The sequence below is a fragment of the Hyperolius riggenbachi genome, chromosome 1 (assembly GCF_040937935.1).
Source record: "Hyperolius riggenbachi isolate aHypRig1 chromosome 1, aHypRig1.pri, whole genome shotgun sequence".
Taxonomy (NCBI): domain Eukaryota; kingdom Metazoa; phylum Chordata; class Amphibia; order Anura; family Hyperoliidae; genus Hyperolius; species Hyperolius riggenbachi.
Genome location: NC_090646.1, coordinates 86658998 through 86680214, shown reverse-complemented (window position 1 = coordinate 86680214; position 21217 = coordinate 86658998). Strand labels below are relative to the sequence as shown.

Genomic DNA, 21217 nt, shown 5'->3' with positions numbered 1-21217 from the left:
CTGCCATTGATGTGGAGGAAGATCTGCCATTGATGTGGAGCAAGGTATGTTTGCCGTTCATTTTTCCTTTCAGCCCAGAGTGCATTACTTGTATACCCAATATAAGGAGGATAGCAGAAACTCCTAATACTGGCCATACATGTAATGATTGCAGAGACCCTAAAATGCCAGGACAGACTCCACAAATGACCCCATTTTGGAAAGAGGACACCCTAAAGTATTATGTGAGGTGCACGGTGGGTTCATAAAAGATTTTAGTTTTTGTCACAAGTTAGCAGAATTTTTTTTTTATTTTATTTTTTAACAAAGTGTCATTTTCCGTTTACTTGTGACAAAAAATAAAATTTTCAATGACCTTACCATTACCCTCATGGAATACCTTGTTGTGTATTCTTTCCAAAATGGGGTCATTTGTGGGGTTTGTTAACTGTCCTGGCAAGTGGGCAGGGTGCTAAATTGTGAGCACCCCTGTAAAGCCTAAAGGTACTCATTGGACTCTGGGCCCCTTAGCGCAGTTAGGGTGCAAAAAAGTGCCACACATGTGGTACCGCCGTACTCGGGAGGAGTAGTATAATGTGTTTCGGGGTGTATTCTTACACATACCCATGCTGGGTGGGAGAAATACCTCTGTAAATGACAATCTTTTGATTTTTTTACACACAATTGTCCATTTACAGAGTTATTTCTCCCACCCAGCATGGGTATGTGTAAAAATACACCCCAAAACACATTGTACTACTTCTCCCGAGTATGGCGATACCACATGTGTGGCACTTTTTTGCACCCTAACTGCGCTAAAGGGCCCAAAGTCCAATAAGTACCTTTAGGTTTTCACAGGTCATTTTGCGGAATTTGATTTCCAAACTACTCCTCACGGTTTAGGGCCCCTAAAGTGCCAGGGCAGTATAGGAACCCCACAAGTGACCCCATTTTAGAAAGAAGACACCCCAAGGTATTCCGTTAGGAGTATGGTGAGTTCATAGAAGATTTTATTTTTTGCCACAAGTTAGTGGAAAATGACACTTTGTGAAAAAACAATAAAAATCAATTTTCCGCTAACTTTTGACAAAAAAAAAAATCATCTATGAACTCACCATACTTCTAACGGAATACCTTGGGGTGTCTTCTTTCTAAAATGGGGTCATTTGTGGGGTTCCTATACTGCCCTGGCATTTTAGGGGCCCTAAACCGTGAGGAGTAGTCTGGAAATCAAATTCCGCAAAATGACCTGTGAAATCCTAAAGGTACTCATTGGACTTTGGGCCCTTTAGCGCAGTTAGGATGCAAAAAAGTGCCACACATGTGGTATTGCCGTACTCGGGAGAAGTAGTACAATGTGTTTTGGGGTGTATTTTTACACATACCCATGCTGGGTGGGAGAAATACCTCTGTAAATGACAATCTTTTGATTTTTTTACACACAATTGTATATTTACAGAGTTATTTCTCCCACCCAGCATGGGTATGTGTAAAAATACACCCCAAAACACATTGTACTACTTCTCCCGAGTACGGCGATACCACATGTGTGGCACTTTTTTGAACCCTAACTGCGCTAAAGGGCCCAAAGTCCAATGAGTACCTTTAGGATTTCACAGGTCACTTTGCGGAATTTCGTTTCCAGACTACTCCTCATGGTTTAGGGCCCCTAAAATGCCAGGACAGTATAGGAACCCCACAAATGACCCCATTTTAGAAAGAAGACACCCCAAGGTATTCAGTTAGGAGTATGGTGAGTTCATAGAAGATTTTATTTTTTGTCACAAGTTAGTGGAAAATGACACTTTGTGAAAAAACAATAAAAATCAATTTTCCGCTAACTTTTGACAAAAAAAAAAAATCTTCTATGAACTCACCATACTCCTAACGGAATACCTTGGGGTGTCTTCTTTCTAAAATGGGGTCATTTGTGGGGTTCCTATACTGCCCTGGCATTTTAGGGGCCCTAAACCGTGAGGAGTAGTCTGGAAATCAAATTCCGCAAAATGACCTGTGAAATCCTAAAGGTACTCATTGGACTTTGGGCCCTTTAGCGCAGTTAGGGTGCAAAAAAGTGCCACACATGTGGTATCGCCGTACTCGGGAGAAGTAGTACAATGTGTTTTGGGGTGTATTTTTTACACATACCCATGCTGGGTGGGAGAAATACTTCTGTAAATGACAATCTTTTGATTTTTTTACACACAATTGTATATTTACAGAGTTATTTCTCCCACCCAGCATGGGTATGTGTAAAAATACACCCCAAAACACATTGTACTACTTCTCCCGAGTACGGCGATACCACATGTGTGGCACTTTTTTGCACCCTAACTGCGCTAAAGGGCCCAAAGTCCAATGAGCACCTTTAGGATTTCACAGGTCATTTTGCGGAATTTCGTTTCCAGACTACTCCTCACGGTTTAGGGCCCCTAAAATGCCAGGACAGTATAGGAACCCCACAAATGACCCCATTTTAGAAAGAAGACACCCCAAGGTATTCAGTTAGGAGTATGGTGAGTTCATAGAAGATTTTATTTTTTGTCACAAGTTAGTGGAAAATGACACTTTGTGAAAAAAAACAATAAAAATCAATTTTCCGCTAACTTTTGACAAAAAAAAAAATCTTCTATGAACTCACCATACTCCTAACGAAATACCTTGGGGTGTCTTCTTTCTAAAATGGGGTCATTTGTGGGGTTCCTATACTGCCCTGGCATTTTAGGGGCCCTAAACCGTGAGGAGTAGTCTTGAAACGAAATTTCTCAAAATGACCTGTGAAATCCTAAAGGTACTCATTGGACTTTGGGCCCTTTAGCGCAGTTAGGGTGCAAAAAAGTGCCACACATGTGGTATCGCCGTACTCAGGAGAAGTAGTATAATGTGTTTTGTGGTGTATTTTTACACATACCCATGCTGAGTGGGAGAAATATCTCTGTAAATGGACAATTGTGTGTAAAAAAAATTAACAAATTGTCATTTACAGAGATATTTCTCCCACCCAGCATGGGTATGTGTAAAAATACACCCCAAAACACATTATACTACTTCTCCTGAGTACGGCAATACCACATGTGTGGCACTTTTTTGCAGCCTAACTGCGCTAAGGGGTCCAAAGTCCAATGAGCACCTTTAGGCTTTACAGAGGTGCTTACAATTTAGCACCCCCCAAAATGTCAGGACAGTAAACACACCCCACAAATGACCCCATTTTGGAAAGTAGACCCTTCAAGGTATTCAGAGAGGGGTATGGTGAGTCTGTGGCAGATTTCATTTTTTTTTGGTGCAAGTTAGAAGAAATGGAAACTTTTTTTTTTTTTTTTTTTTCTCACAAAGTGTCATTTTCCGCTTACTTGTGACAAAAAATAATATCTTCTATGAACTCACTATGCCTCTCAGTGAATACTTTGGGATGTCTTCTTTCCAAAATGGCGTCATTTGGGGGGTATTTATACTATCCTGGAATTCTAGCCCCTCATGAAACATGACAGGGGGTCAGAAAAGTCATAGATGCTTGAAAATGGGAAAATTCACTTTTTGCACCATAGTTTGTAAACGCTATAACTTTTACCCAAACCAATAAATATACGCTGAATGTTTTTTTTTTTATCAAAAACATGTTTGTCCACATTTTTCGCGCTGCATGTATACAGAAATTTTACTTTATTTGAAAACTGTCAGCACAGAAAGTTAAAAAAATCATTTTTTTGCCAAAATTCATGTCTTTTTTGCTGAATATAATAAAAAGTAAAAATCGCAGGAGCAATTAAATAGCACCAAAAGAAAGCTTTATTAGTGACAAGAAAAGGAGCCAAAATTCATTTAGGTGGTAGGTTGTATGAGCGAGCAATAAACCGTGAAAGCTGCAGTGGTCTGAATGGAAAAAAAGTGGCCGGTCCTTAAGGGGTAGAAAGCCCTAGGTCCTCAAGTGGTTAAAAACTCGCCAGCACTTAGCGCTGGTGAGTTTGGTAATTGCATAGGGCCCTGTGTCTCTTGTTTAAAGAGAATCTGTATTGTTAAAATCGCACAAAAGTAAACATACCAGTGCGTTAGGGGACATCTCCTATTACCCTCTGTCACAATTTCGCCGCTCCTCGCCACATTAAAAGTGGTTAAAAACAGTTTGAAAAAGTTTGTTTATAAACAAACAAAATGGCCACCAAAACAGGAAGTAGGTTGATGTATAGTATGTCCACACATAGAAAATACATTCATACACAAGCAGGCTGTATACACCCTTCCTTTTGTATCTCAAGAGATCATTATACACAGGCAGTGTGCATAGAGGGGCCTGGAGGGGGGAGATTCATCACAGAACCACAACACTGAAGAACTTGGCAGCCTTCCAGACACAGGCTGACAAGTCTGACAAGAGAGAGATAAGTTGATTTATTACAGAGATGGTGATAGTAGAAAGTGCTGCAGTAAGCCAGAACACATTAGAATAGCTTTTGGAACTTGTAGGATGATAAAAAACAGGATGTAATTTTTGTTACGGAGTCTCTTTAAGTTTACTCCTTTTTCTTCTGGGCCATGGTCATGATTATACTCATAAACAGCTGCCATGATGCCATCTCATTTTGCTATTTTCTGAAAGCATATTTATGTAGCATGCATACATTTTGACATGAGAAACACTTGAAAAAAACAACAACACCAAGCTAGATATTTTCCAAAAATGATTAGAATTTTATTTTTATTGGAAGCTTAAAAATTTGACTGCATTCATATTTAATTTTAATAGTTGCTAACCCCAAATACATGAATATATAAAAACAACCCCAGAACAAACTCCAGGAGTCTAACTAGGATCTATTTCTAAACATACTCTACTACATAAAGGCGTATTGCACTCTTACCACAATACGGGGTGATCACAACATGGGTTAATCACACACAGTTTTATGCTTCCAATAAAAAAAATGTAATCATTTTTGAAAAATATGTAGCTTGGCTTTGTTTCCTTATTGTTTTGATCTATATGTCCTGTGTTATGCACAGAAACTCTTAGTACTGTATATACATTAGTATTAACCTCTTGCCCCTAATGCAGCCTGGTATTCCCAAGGAAATTCAGAGCCTGGAATTGGGCTACACCTCCTGAGCAATACCATGCCACATGGTCTATTGAGGGGCACTCTCAGCAGTGTAACTACACTAGGCCAAGCCGCCCAATAGATGTGTCGGCAAGGCCCCCCTAATCTTCATCACAGGAGAAGGGGAGAAGGGCATTTTTGTAAATAAAGTTGAGTGATTAAAAAAGGGTTTTTTTTCCCTCAAATCCGCTATATTTTGCAGATGTATGCTATTATTATGCGTATAACTGCTGTAGAGTTCAGCATTCGCTGATTGGCCTAATACTTCCAACTAATTGGCCTAAAACTCTCAATAAAAGTCTAACAATACGGTATTACGCAGAATTTCGATTTCCGCACACTCATTTCTGCTGCAGAAAGACGATTTCATATTGGAAACTCGGAAATAGGAATTCCGCAGAATCTGGAAATTCATCCCTAATGCATTAGAAGTCTGAGAAGTGAAGGTGGTGGAAGCGAGTCAGGTAAAAAGAGCACCAGAGATTTGGGTGCAGCCAGCCCCACCACAGGCTGTAATGGGAATTTGGGTGCCGTCAAAAAAAAGACAAAGCCCAAATTACAATAAAAACAGCAGAATTCAGGTGCCATCAATAGATGGGAGCCAAATTGTGCCGTAAGGCTCGTACACACACCATATTTTAGCAAACGACGGGTCCATCAGACCCTCCCGCTGGGCGGTCGTTCTGCCGACAGTAGGACATGTGTACATGCTGTCAGCAGACTAATAAGACTGTTTCATTCTGACAGATCTGCTGAGTCTTAACAGTCTGCCGACAGCGTGTACACATGTCCTACTGTCGGCAGAACGTCCACCCAGCGGGAGGGTCTGACGGACCCGACGTTTGCTAAAGTATGGCGTGTGTATGCGCCTTTACCCTGGATGTAATGGCTGCCTGGAGGGAGAATAGTAATACCGCCAGGGCTTTTGCAGGAGCAGGGGGAGCCGTATTTCAGCTTCACCCTGTGCCCAAATTTCCAGGCGCCTTAATTACATGTATACGGTGAAAGCTGATCAGTGTGTTCACGTACCGCTAGTGGTGTGATGAAGCCCAGTGTGTGTGGGATGGAATTAGGCTTTCAGTACTTTGCCTTTATTGATTCCTCTATGATAATAAAGCCAGCCCTGCTATGTCACCATATGTCCAGATACTGTAACAGGATTGGGCAAAGTCCTTATCATGCAGCATACATCTATTTACACACGTGGCCCTCCTAGCATATTTTCTTTTATTGAAATCAATGTGTTTTTTATTCCTTTGGGTGAAGGAGTTGGAAGAGGAGATAATGAATGATATATAAATGGTGGGTTATGCAGTTGGAGGAGAGAGAGGAAGCCCTCCAGATGGGTTGTGCTATCACTGAGACCTCTACATTCTTCTCAGACTGAAGTTTAACTCAGCGTTCTTAATCTTGTCTGACTTCATCTTGTCAGGTGGCCACTCAGTGGAAAAAGCTCACTAACAGGAAAATAGTTGAGGCAGCCCAAAAAATAAAGAACTTCTTACTAGCGCCACCAACCAACCAACCAACCATACACGTCTCTCCTCTGATATCACCAAACAGCGTCAGCTTTCTGGACCCCAAGGCAAGGTGGGTGTGATGACGGAAGTGGGCGCCGAAAGCTACCGGCAAAGGGCTGAAGCAATATGTCTCAGCTGTCGTGTGATTTCACACAGATGACCCTTTTGGAGTACAAAGGGCTGCTATTTCTATGTGGGTTAGATTCATTTAGAAAAATGACTGGAGTTACAGATTACTCAGTAAGCTCATGGTGAACCAGAACTCTTAGGAGTGTGTAAAGGGGCTACAAAGGACCAAAAATTACCTTCTGTTTTAAGAGGGCAAACTTTCGTTTTTTTTGCATAAAAATTACTGGGAAAAAGAACTTTCATTTCCAATGTAGTTTGGAAACGGGTCTCTGTGTTGAATGGTTAAGGGCGGGTTTCCAATGGAGTGCCTTTTCCAAATCGGACGTAGCACCTGTGCTGATGTGAATTCCGCATTCGAATTTCTATAGCCATGCCATGCAAGGCTATGGGGATCCGTATGTGTTTAGCGAAAAAATCCAGCAGCTACAGTTTTCGGATGCAGCCTATTGATGTTAATAGGCTGTGTTTCTGCATCCGAAATCACGTGCAATAAACGGCCACTATTCACTAATAGTAAAAATAGGCCCTAAGGAGGAAGTCAGCACAGAATACAAAGTGTCAAATAAAATTAACAATAATTACACAATGACTGCTTAAAATGGACCTGAACTCTTGCACAGGACAGATGGAAAACATAGAGAAATGCACCATGTATGTATTTAGAGAGTTTAGCCTGTCTAATGACTCCTCATCTGTGACTTATCACTAGTTTAATTTGATCACTCAGCTCTGTCAGCTCAAGAATCTCAGCAGTGCTTGGCAGAGCAGCTGAATTGTAAACACAGGCTGTTAACCCTATGTCTGCTTCCATGAAAGCCGGAAGTAGGCATGCTACAGATTTATTGCAGGGTTTGTATCAGCTGTAACAAAGAAATGTTTTTCTTAGAAGATTTTTTGGAAAAAAAAAATATTTGGCAAGTAAATCTAAAAGAAAATGGTATGGTGTGTACCTAGCAGCCTTTGATGAATTGATGCCACACCGTACAATTTTCTGTTAGATTTACCTGCCAGATAGATTTTTGTCCAACATGTTGGAAAAAAATCTATCTAGCAAGTAAATCTAACAGAAAATTGTATGGTGTGTACCATAAAGTCTCATACATACAGTTGATAACTATTGCCCTTGATGATTATTGCTCAACTGCTAGGGCAGCATTGTGGGGACAGGATTGTGTGCAGACATACCTGTAGCTACAGCTGTAATGGAGCAACATGTACTGTTAATGGAGGGATGGGGGGGATGGCACCCAAGTAAGCGGCTACTTGCCGCCAGGTAAGTAGGAACATAATGGACCATATGCAATTAACTTTTTCTCCTGAGTTTTCCGGAGTGATATTTTCAAATGTGACTGTCTATATAATATCTTTTAAACCACCAGGGAGCAAGAAAATACTAAAAAATAATTTTGATAGTACTTTTTCACTGACTTTTGGGTACTTTTTCAACTGCAGAGTGCTGAAAAGCTGTATTAAATAGAACCTGAAAAATTATCTCCTTGGAGAAAACTCAGGAGAAAAAATTAATTGCATATGGGCCAATGTCTCGTTCATTGCTGATTGTTTAGCAGTCATCCGTGGCGGATCATTAAATAACCTTGTGTGGCAGCTGTATGCATGCTGGATTCTCAAAGCTGCATAGACACGTTAGATATAAATCTCTGGAAAACAAGGAATCAATCTGCTGTATAGGTTTGGCAGGAGGGTTTGAACAATGGATTGTTCTAACGATACTGTACACATGCAAATAACCAATTCGTTCATGCAAAAGACCCAATAAATTCTTTTTTAGTCCCTTTACTTTTTTTCCTTTTCACGCATGCGCTGTGCACACAACAGTCAAGATATATCTGAGGATTTCATACACACCTTGTGAAAAGGATGATTGTTGGCAGAAAACATCCACCAAGGTGAATTTGACATGAATATGATTAATAGAGTAAAATCTTTCATCGTTTTCTCATAAAGCTGGCCACTAGCGGTCCAATTTCTAGCGAAAAATCCTTTGAGCGATCAGAAATTCTTGGTTTTAAATAATCTCAGTTGATGGGCACAATCGATAATGAACGATTATAAACAAAATCATCAGATTGAATTTTCGTCGAACCAAAATTTGGATTTTCTTGTTGGTCGTGATAGATAGGAAGCATTGATTGGTTAGTTGATGGTGTAGTGAACGATTTTTCGTCCGATCAGAATTTCTGATTGCTCGAACGATTTTTCGCTAGAAATTGGACCGTTAGTGGCCACCTTAAGTCATTAAGTACATTTTTTACAAAGATTATCTGCCAATAGGTCATTGATTGTTTATTTCAAAAGATGTTTATCTCATGTGTGTACGTAACTTATGCCTCTAATGCTGGGCATACACGGAGCGTTTGCTCCTTATCAATCGAGCTGCTGATGGCTCGATTGATAATATCCGACAAGTCCGATGACCCGCCGGATAGATTCCCCGCTCGATCCCCGTGGGCGGACAATAGCGGGGAATCGAGCGGAAGATAAGGAGCGCCCGCGGGGACGAGCGGGGATGCGCCGGGATCGAGCATGACACACGGTAGACAAAAGTAATTGGAAACAGCCAAGAAGACCGATCCAATCTGCGCGATCTGTTCTGCTGACAATCGTGCAAAAAATACAGTGTGTACAAGATTCATTAGATAATCGAACGATGTGCTCATTCAGTGTACACACTTTATACATCACATCTAGTTATGCACACAGGATTCCACTGAAAGAATTGAGCTTCTGCACACTTATATCGTTATTGTGTTGTACAATGTCATTCCCACCTCTTCTGGATATAGAATCATCATTAACCAATATTGAATTATAACATCTTTATTTGTCTTTAGCCAACCCCAAGACAGTGCAGAAGAACCCCTCAAAGATAAAGTTTTAAGGATACAGTTTCTCTCCCTGCCTTGCCTGAACTCAGTGAAGAAAAAAAACAAAACTTTTTTTTTTTACTTGCATTCATTATTTTTGTTACTTTCTGATTTCTGACCTCTCTGTAATCTAATGCCACCACTGCGGTCACGGACACGCCCTCTCGCTTAAAAGTATTCTATCAGTAGAGCTAGAACTTAATGAGGCATTATATGGGGTAGTGTCTGATTCCTGAGTGTGAAGAGGAATTGTCACCTTTGCAATAACATCTGCACAACTTTCCGCTCAATTCAAATTGTTCAATTAAATTGTTAAATTGTTCAATTGAAATTGAAATTGCTGTGTGGATGCTATAGTCTATATAAAGGGGAGGGAATCAGTTATTGGTGTTGCAGTATCAAATCATTCTCTGCAGAATCCACACACAGAGATGTGCTGAATGTTCCATGCAGCTGATAACTAGAAAAGTGAAAAAACAAAAAAACTTTACACTGCTATCCATCTCTTGTCAAGAGAAGGTGCATGAAAAAAAAAATGATCGTAATAAAAACAAAACAAAGAAAAAGTAAAGAAAGCTAAAGCATAATAATAGTAAATAATAATAATTAAAATAATAATAACAATAATAATAAACAATAATACAAATATAATGTTATTGTTCTATTATGCTACAAGCATGTTTCATTATTATTATTATTATTATTATTATTATTATTATTATTATTATTTATTTACAGGTTATGTTACTTTAATTTCATTTCTCAATTAATGAAAAAGGAGAATAATAATAATATGAATAACAAATAATTCATAACAACTCATATTATGATTATTATCAAATTTTGGCTTGTGAAATTATTAAAAAAAAATACTTATTGTTTATAATAGCAAGTTTCATTGTCTTAAAATGGAAAGAAAAAGTGTTTTGAAGGAAGACATAATCAACATTCGTGCCACACCAGTTTATCAGCGGTTTCAGTTCTATACACACATACAGTTTGCATTCATACACTATTTTGTTTTATGCAAGAAAATAATATTTTGATTCTGCTGTCTTTGACCAGACAGAGGCCCCGATCAGCGGGATGAGGACATAAGCGGGGAGGGTATATAGATTGGAAAATGAGCCAGAACTGGAGACGATCCATAGAAACAACGATCACAAAAAAAGCAAAGCGAACAGGCTTTCATTTCTATCAGTTCTGTGAAATATTGACGCAGATTTTCCAGAAGCTCCCGGTGAAGGGAGGGAAGGCACTTACTATAGGCAATATAATGCAAGAAACGGGAACTGACAATCGCCGAAGCTGATCCGCCGCACCGCAGCCTGACTCCCATCGATTAGCAGAAACACCCCATGCGCGGAGCAGTACAGGGGAGACAGCGGTATAGATTCCCATTCCCTCCTGGAGCCAGGGAGAGCAGGCGATCAGCGAGAGGGTAGTGACGGGCAAAATGTACAGCTCATGCATTAAAAAAACTAAAAATAATAATGGAATTACAAAATATAATTCCCAAAATATAATTGGTGACAAAAGCACGATAAAGGATGCAATAAATATAAGGGGTACCGTATTTAAAAAACAAAGCTGCAGCTGTATGGTGGGAAAAGACTGCTAATAAAGTAACTAAAAATTGCATTTTATACTGATACTGTTAACGCGTTCGGGATTTTTATTTTATTTTATTTATATATAAACAGCCGAGTGACGTCAAAAACAATAAACTGAGTGACGTCACCAGTGTAATAATTGGCCCGCTGGATGTCTATTTTAAAAAGTGAGCTATGCAAACGAAAAATATGTATATACTCAACCTGGGGGGGGGGGGGGGGGGGGGAGGGGCGCTATGCAGACAGGCTGTGTACAGGGAAACCATATACATAATTGTATTTATTATTATTATTATTATTATTATTGTTATTGTATATAGTTTTCTTGTACACAGCCTGTCTGCACTGTCGTGGACTCCCCCCCCCCCCCCCCCCCCCCCCCCCCCAGCGGTTGACCTGCTGTCTGTACACATTAGTTCGGCTTGTCATCTGCAAAGTGCTGAACGGACCAGCCTTGCTTTGAAGTCAGACACGCCGCTGGTTGTTCATATTTTTACCTATATATAGCGCTACAGCAGCTACTCTTTTAAATTTGCGTTATGTTTCTCGCAACAAACACAGTTTATCAAATTCTGAATTTATTTCTATTCAACTACTTAAATGTATGACAATTTCGGCGTCAGGTATTTGTTGCAGCTGTAGCTGACCGCAGCTCATCTATCTAGCTCCAGCAGCAGCGGACGTGTCGTGTAGTCCATCCTCATCATCGATCTGGAGGAAGCTTGCGATGTTCTCCTGGACTCTGCTGGAGGAGGCTAATTAGTGCTCAGTATTCTCCCATAGACCATCCTGGACGTGGCGTCTGGCAGTCTATGTGGGAAAACACTTCTGACTGCAGGTCTACTTGTTGCACCATCTGCAACTTAATAGAGGTCTTGTTCTTCCTCTGTACACTGCTGGCCAGTGTCCTAGCATTATCCATCATCAGAGCCATCATTAGCCGAGAGCTGACTGCTGCCTTATTCCTCCTAATGCTCTTGCTGTGGACAGTAATGCTGGTCTGCATGCAGAGCAAGGTCAGAAGGACTCCTGACACTATTGCCTTCACTTAATGGGAGAAGCATTACTATTCCACGAAATTAAAACAGCCAGTGTTTATATACCTCAGAGATTGTGCAGAGAAAATCCAAAATTTAAGTCAGAAGGCAGATTTACTGACTGATGAAATCTCTGCCATATAAATCACAACATTTGCCATATCCCATAGGGCCATATCGATTCATGCCATACACTGATAAGGACCAGAAAGTACTAAACAGGTGTATGTAGGTTGGGTTGGAGCAGTGCAAGAGCAACACTCTGTACTACATATGGCAGTATGACTAAGTGTTGGTCAAAATAGGCCTGTGTTTGATTCGACAGGCCCATATTTTCGGGTTGATCTAATGACATAATTCAACCATTAAAGTCAAGGGGGTGAAAATTCAGGTGGTTTTGACACCGAGCACTGGCGGCTGTGTAGCACCTGAGTTGGGTGCCGCTATAGCAGTTATAGTCCGTGGCTTACACTCTGGTAATTCAGAGTTCCGGCGATTGCCAGAACCTAAATTACTTCTTCCTCCAAGTTGCTAGGATTCAGAGGGGGAATATGCCACTGGGCATTTGAGTGGCAGCAGGGTGAGCCGTCTTTCGGCTCACCCTGCGTCCAACTCACCTGCAGGTACGTACTTACGCCTGTGTAGAGCTTGTACAGCCTCCAAATACAGTTCATTGAAAAAAGCATGTCAAGAATCCCGCAACTCTGCACAACACTGTACAAGCCAAGAAAAAAAGCTGAAAGGGGGGTTAGTGTGCTGGAATGCGGGGGGGGGGGGTGTCAGGGCGGGGTGCTGTAGGTGCCCTGAGTCCTGGGGTTGTTATATGTTAATGCAGGGGTGCCGGCACCAGGGTTGGGGCTTGAGTGCTGGCAGCAGGGTTGGGGCTTACTATACTAAAACATAGCATGCCCTGGAGGAGAAAGACCAATAGAGTAAGAGGAGACTGAGGAAAAAGCCAGAGAACAGAGGCACTTGGGAGGAAGGTGAGGGACTCAGCGGTGCTTATGGGACTAGAGGAAGCCCCAGGTAAGTATCATATCTTTCTTTATTTTCGTCTCAGGTACACTTTAAAGAGACTCCGTAACAAAAATTGCATCCTGTTTTTTACCATCCTACAACTTCCAAAAGCTATTCTAATGTGTTCTGGCAGTGGCGGCTCCAGGAAATTTTTTTAGGGGGTGCTATGCAGGTGCTGGACCAATTTCCGGGGGAGCCGACGACCTGCGGCGCGCGAAGCGCGCCGCGGCAAAAAATGGGTGTGGCTACAACCGCGGTGAAAAAATGGGCGTGGTCATGACCGGATGGGGGCGGGGCTAACTGTAATTTAAAGTGAACCCAGGGTGAGAGTGATATGGTGGCTGCCATATTTATTTCCTTTTAAACAATACTAGTTGCCTGGCAGCCCTGCTGATCTATTTGGCTGTAGTAGTGAACTGAATTACACCAGAAACAAGCCATGCAGCTAATCTTGTCAGTTCTGACAATATTGTCAGAAACCCCTGACCTGCTGCATGCTTGTTCAGGGTCTATGGTTGAAAGAATAAGAGGCAGAGGACCAGCACGGCAGCCAGGCAACTGGTATTGCTTAAAGGGAGATAAATATGGCAGCCTCAATATTATTCTCACCTCGGGTTCCCTTTAAAAGTGCAACGCAAAGACAGAGGGCCCAAGTTTTGGTGACCCTTTTCCCAGAAAATTCACATAATTGTGCAGGTTTTCTCAAGAAAATACACGTAATGTGAGCAGATTTTAACAAAAAACACGTCCAATGACCCCAATATGCACAATCGTTATCAGATATGGCTCCAATATGCACAATCGGTAGCAGATATGACCCCAATATGCACAATCGGTAGCAGATATGGCTCCAATATGTACAATCGGTAGCAGATATGACCCCAATATGCACAATCGGTAGCAGATATGACCCCAATATGCACAATCGGTAGCAGATATGACCCCAATATGCACAATCGGTAGCAGATATGGCTCCAATATGCACAATCGGTAGCAGATATGACCCCAATATGCACAATCGGTAGCAGATATGACCCCAATATGCACAATCGGTAGCAGATATGGCCCCAATATGCACAATCGGTAGCAGATATTGCCCCAATATGCACAATCGGTAGCAGATATGACCCCAATATGCACAATCGGTAGCAGATATGGCCCCAATATGCACAATCGGTAGCAGATATGGCCCCAATATGCACAATCGGTAGCAGATATGGCCCCAATATGCACAATCGGTAGCAGATATGGCCCCAATATGCACAATCGGTAGCAGATATGGCCCCAATATGCACAATCGGTAGCAGATATGGCCCCAATATGCACAATCGGTAGCAGATATGGCCCCAATATGCACAATCGGTAGCAGATATGGCCCCAATATGCACAATCGGTAGCAGATATGGCCCCAATATGCACAATCGGTAGCAGATATGGCCCCAATATGCACAATCGGTAGCAGATATGGCCCCAATATGCACAATCGGTAGCAGATATGGTCCCAATATGCACAATCGGTAGCAGATATGGTCCCAATATGCACAATCGGTAGCAGATATGGTCCCAATATGCACAATCGGTAGCAGATATGGTCCCAATATGCACAATCGGTAGCAGATATGGTCCCAATATGCACAATCGGTAGCAGATATGGTCCCAATATGCACAATCGGTAGCAGATATGGTCCCAATATGCACAATCGGTGGCAGATATGGTCCCAATATGCACAATCGGTGGCAGATATGGTCCCAATATGCACAATCGGTGGCAGATATGGTCCCAATATGCACAATCGTTATCAGATATGGCCCCAATATGCACAATCGGTAGCAGATATGACCCCAATATGCACAATCGGTAGCAGATATGACCCCAATATGCACAATCGGTAGCAGATATGACCCCAATATGCACAATCGGTAGCAGATATGACCCCAATATGCACAATCCGTAGCAGATATGACCCCAATATGCACAATCGGTAGCAGAAATGACCCCAATATGCACAATCGGTAGCAGAAATGACCCCAATATGCACAATCGGTAGCAGAAATGACCCCAATATGCACAATCGGTAGCAGAAATGACCCCAATATGCACAATCGGTAGCAGAAATGACCCCAATATGCACAATCCGTAGCAGATATGACCCCAATATGCACAATCCGTAGCAGATATGACCCCAATATGCACAATCCGTAGCAGATATGACCCCAATATGCACAATCCGTAGCAGATATGACCCCAATATGCACAATCCGTAGCAGATATGACCCCAATATGCACAATCCGTAGCAGATATGACCCCAATATGCACAATCCGTAGCAGATATGACCCCAATATGCACAATCCGTAGCAGATATGACCCCAATATGCACAATCCGTAGCAGAAATGACCCCAATATGCACAATCAGCATCACCTGAAAAAGAAAAGAAAAACCCATTTACTCACCTACAGCCAGAAGACCTTCTTTCCCGACCTCCTGTCCCGAGTCCCGACCTCATTGTGGCGCGCAGCGCCCGCGCGCCCACGATCCTCTTCCTTCCCGACGTCACGACGAGACTTCCTGCCTGCATGCAGAGAGCAGGGCTACGGGAAAATGGCCGCCCGAAGCCATGCACTGCAGACTCGAAGTCTGCAGAACAGGGCTCCGGGCGGCCATCTTACCGTAGCCCTGCCTGCTGCTCCGTGCTGCCGCTGTGTGAACTGACTTGGCGTCTTTTAGACGCCTGAAGTCAGTTCACTCCAGGGGGTGCTTTGGGGGTGCTTGGACAATTCTAGGGGGTGCTTGAGCACCCCCTTGCACCCCCCTGGCGCCGCCCCTGTGTTCTGGCTTACTGCAGCATGTTCTACTATCACCATCTCTGTAATAAATCAACTTATCTCTCTCTTGTCAGACTTGTCAGCCTGTGTCTGGAAGGCTGCCAAGTTCTTCAGTGTTGTGGTTCTGTGATGCATCTCCCCCCTCCAGGCCCTCTCTGCACACTGCCTGTGTATTATTTAGAGTAGGGCAGCTTCTCTCTTCTCTCTTATCTTTTAAAAGCTGGATAAATCCTCCTCTGAGCTGGCTGGGCTTTCACATACTGAGGGATTACATACAGGTAGAGCTGTCTGCACTCTGCAGGAAGAAACAGCCTGACACTTCAGTGGAAGATAGCTGCAGGGGGAAAGAAACTCACAAATGATCTCTTGAGATTCAAAGGGAAGGGTGTATACAGCCTGCTTGTGTATGAATGTATTTTCTATGTGTGGACATACTGTCCATCAACCTACTTCCTGTTTTGGTGGCCATTTTGTTTGTTTATAAACAAACTTTTAAAAACTGTTTTTAACCACTTTTAATGCGGCGAGGAGCGGCAAAATTGTGACAGAGGGTAATAGGAGATGTCCCCTAACGCACTGGTATGTTTACTTTTGTGCGATTTTAACAATACAGCTTCTCTTTAATAAATTCCCGAAAAATTTTCGGTGAAAGTCATGGAACAATCTTATTTTCAATGATTTGTTTTTACATAATGTCACAGGCTTTTTGCTGATCCCTAATCACTGGCTAAGGTCCCTTGGGGGGTTGGGGGCTGTTGTACTTACACATTCTATTTTCTTAACAGAAAAATCAGTATTGTCCTGCACACCCGCAAGCAAGGCCAATTAAAGGGATACTTAAGTCAAAAATAAAAAATGATTTTTACTCACCTGGGGCATCCCTCAGCCTCCTGAAGCTGTATGATGCCCTCGCAGCCTCGCTCCGATCCTCCTGTCCCCGCCGGCGGCTACTTCTGGGTTCGGCGACAGCTGTCGCCGAACCCGGAAGTAGCTGCCGGCGGGGACAGGAGGATCGGAGTGAGGCTACGAGGGCACCATACAGCTTCAGGGGGCTGAGGGATGCCCCAGGTGAGTAAAAATCATTTTTTATTTTTGACTTAAGTATCCCTTTAAAGGTGGAGTGCCTATGCTTCAAAGGTAAATGGCAGCACCTGTATATATTAAGCTTTAAATGTCACATAAGCAGGCACATTCTGTTACTTGATTCTCAGTTTTTATTCGTCAACAACACATAGCGAATGTTTCGTGATGTAATGTCTTTTTCTCGGGGCATATAAAATATATTTCACAATCCAGCAGATTGTGCTTCTCATCAAGGCCTGATTTATACTTTTTCTGCCCTTAGGCCAGTTGTGACTCCCGTTCCTTGTGCAGCAGCACCCTCTCATTCCATGTGTCGCCCCCTCTTCCATGTGCATCAGCCATGTACTGCAGCACCTCTCTTTCATGTACAGCTCCTTTGGACATCAGCTTCTCTTTTTCATGAGTTGCTCCCCATTTGCAGCCTCCAAGGTCCTACGTTGCATCCTCTTTTTCATGTGAATGCGCCCTCTTGGGTTGCAGCTGCCCAAGGCCATGGCCTTTATGGTCTTCCCAGAAATCCAGCCCTCCTTCTCGTACACTTATTAAACCACGATGTGTCAGGGCTGAAGGCTGCAAAACTTGGTCAAGAACTCACTAGCAGCTGTAGACCAGATAACTAGATAAACAGTATCTGAAAAATATTCAGTAGGATGAGTATAGGTATGCTTTAAAAGCTCATTATTTCTCTGTGTGAGAGCTGAATGAACCAAATTGTATGTCTCACTGACATGGCTGCTGTTTATACTCCAGACTTAGGATTTGAGCCCTTAATTTTAAAAAAGAATATGAGAATCCAGAAAAGCTCTATTTAAAATGAATACTGCTCATACAGTTAGTTATATAATAAGTGTATTTTCAGTTCTTCAGGCTTGCTTTACCACAGCAGTGTCACAATAGGACCATGTAATCCTCAATAGAGTACCAACATTCCTGCCTTAACAAACAGCAATTACAGGCTGGTGTATTTGTTGAGTGCTCTGACACAGCATCATTTTCTGTTAGTTGAGTTGATAAAGTTAATCAACTTTGATATGCTGTCTAAAGCCACAAAGCATTTGAAGTCGCATTACATTATATAAAAATAAGAACGTCATGAACTTAAGGCCCCTTTACACTTGCATTGGAAACCTGTGTTGCATTACACTGTTTTACCACAGAGTAACGCAATGGCAATGCAAGGTAATGAGGCCTAGCACACTTACTGCATCACATGGTGCCGGAAGTGCCCGATGAGCCGCCGTAGAGTCAACAGCGAGTTTAACTCAATGCAGGAATTTAAAAAAATGTTGGTGGCGGTGATGCGGGGTGCATGCGTGGAACTATGGCAATACGATGTGGAAACCTGGGAATCCCAGTGATGTACTTCCTGCCCAGCAGGGCGTATGCCACTAGGCGAGGGGCGGGAAGAGGTGTGCGAGGGGGGGGGGGAGGTGGCGCTTTACCAAAAGGGCCATAAGGGGGCACCAAATTTACTACCTTGCCTAGGGCCCTATTACATCTTAATCCATCTCTGTCTCTCCTCCCCCCCATCCCTCCCCCCCCCCCACCCAGTGGTGTAGAGTGTTAGAAGCAGAGCTTACACTTGCCTGTCCGGTGGCATGTGTCTTCTCTCCATCACGACTCCTCCCTGTCTCTTCTCTCCATCGCCTGTGTTCTGTTATCCTGTGACAAACACTAAAGGCCGAACACTAGAGGCCAGGTGGCACGTACCTTACATGACCACATACACGCCATGCATCTAGCATTTGGACTCTAGTGTTTTTCACCAGACACAGGCGATGGAGAGAAGAGACACAGAGGAGCAGCGATGGAGAAAAGACACACATTGGTAGACAGGTGAGTATACACTCCGCTGGCAACATTTTGCACATCGGTGGTCTAAAAATCGAACACCGGTACCAATGTGCTTCCGACTCACAGACGATCAAGTCATATCTTCCTTTTGGTGTGTTTGACTGGTTTGATCTATTTTGGCTGTCAATCGATCGGGTGTCATTCGTGGCATCAATTCCTAGAAGAGTTTAACAGAGTATTGGAATACGCTGTATAACAACGGAAAATGCATTAAGCTTTGTCAACCTAACTGCTAGAAAATGTGTTTTGTATCATTTAGACTTTAGGCTTCCTAATTTCCTTTTACAAGTGCCTGATGCATTTTGCACAGGACTTGTTGTATGGAATGCCATGTCTGGAGTGATTGCTGTCAGTTTCTTCTATCCTGTGCAAGAGTTCAGGTCCACTTTAAAGTTGATAATAAAAGTTACATTTTATGTTAGATTTCCTCAATAGGGTTAATAATTGTGTTTACTAACTGAATCAGAATGTGTGCTGTTTGGCGAGGTAAGTGTGTAATATTCATTTACAGGTACACCAAGGCCTCAATTCACTAAACTTTATCAAACGTTTGATAATTTACCTCATGAGTAAAATCTAATTTTGAATTCACTAAGGTGTTATAGATTTATTGAACATTTTATCGATAAAACATTTAAATAAATAAATAAATCTATAACACCTTAGTGAATTTAAAATTAGATTTTACTCATGAGGTAAATTATCAAACGTTTGATAAAGCTTAGTGAATTGAGGCCCAAGTGTTTATTTTAAATAATTTTACTCGGTTTCAGGTTCACGTAAATGCTTGGAGACAAAGGTGTTGATTCCAGAAGATAAGTTTGTAGGTATTCGCAAAAACGTTATTACTTACAGCTTCCATCAGGCGCCTATTATTTATATTTGCACATCAAATCGTTCCCCTCCTTAAATAGTTTTCCCCAAAATAGAAAATATTCAAATTAACTCTGTCAGCATGTTCTGGCTCTAAAATGATTAATGAACGAGGGTACGGATCGAAAGGCCTCGTTCTTCCAGCAGATAAAACATTTTGTTTCAAAGGTTACATCTCCCTTTGAAGTACAATAGCTAAAAAATTAAGACGCATCTCTCGTTGTTATTAAAATTCAAAATAATGACAGTCAATAAATATTCCTGTCACCTCCCCAATGATGTCTCTCTCTCGTTCAGGCCTCGAGTGTGTTTCATATAAGGAGATCAAACGGGAGGGCCGGAGTTCTGGAACTCCAAGATTCCTGGGCAACGCATTCCAGGTATGGTGAAAGTGACTTATTGCCTCTGTGGAAAGCTTTGACACCCAGGATTGATTGAGTAAATATTCGGCACGCTATTCCACTCACGCTGATCATTTGCATAAACGCCACGACCGTAAGTGCTTGTGGCTGAGAAATATTACACTTAACCCCACCGGACAGATTGTTCTGTTTAGCTGCAATATGGTTTAAGCAATGTGTTTTCATACCATATAATGGTGTATAAATGCTGGTGTCAGCACATGTGTTTATCGTTAGATTTCACACTGTTTCATAAATGGTTATATAAGTTCATTGGAAATATTAATGCAAAGGTGGCTAATCAGACTTAAAAGCTTTTAAGACGATCTACTCATCAATGGACATTTGGATGGTTTGTTTATAAAGACCACATTGGTAGATTTATCCCTGATTTGCCAAAAATTAGTGTTGTCATTTGGATTCAGGTAAAAGTTGGATTAACCAAGAATATCAATCATTCCCAGGGTCAGATTTTTTGAAAAACCACAAAGGCCCGGGCATTGGGCAGCTGCAGAGCTACATTTGAAAGAAAAGGTCGCAAATCGGGAGCAACACATGAAAATGGAAGCTGGTTCCCTAGAGAGCTGTACATGAGAGAGAGGCTGCAGTACATGGATGTTACACATGGAAGAGGGGGCAGCACATGGAATGAGAGGGTGCTGCTGTACTTGGAAGGGGAGCCACAACATACTTGGCCTAGGAGCAGAAGAAGTATAACTCTGGCCTTGCTCATTCCCTTTAGAAAAGTCAGAACTGAACAACAGCGCCAAAATTGGTATATTTGGTGAACTCACAGGCTATCCTATCATGCCCTCGTCCATTGCAGAATCCAATCGGTGGCCATAATGTTGCATTCGATTTCTCATTGATCGCAAAAGGGCTGTATGCTGCATTTTCCTGGGT

The 21217-nt window shown here is 42.1% G+C and overlaps 1 long non-coding RNA gene across 1 annotated transcript in view; it reads left to right on the top strand.

Annotated features, from left to right (window-relative positions):
• The first annotated feature begins 6592 nt into the window (after nucleotides 1-6592).
• Nucleotides 6593-21217, top strand: part of LOC137545675 (uncharacterized) — a 38691-nt gene continuing 24066 nt past the window's right edge. The window contains exons 1-2 of the long non-coding RNA XR_011026076.1: nucleotides 6593-6665; nucleotides 20211-20293. This is a non-coding gene — a long non-coding RNA (uncharacterized lncRNA). The remainder of the gene's footprint in view (nucleotides 6666-20210; nucleotides 20294-21217) is intronic.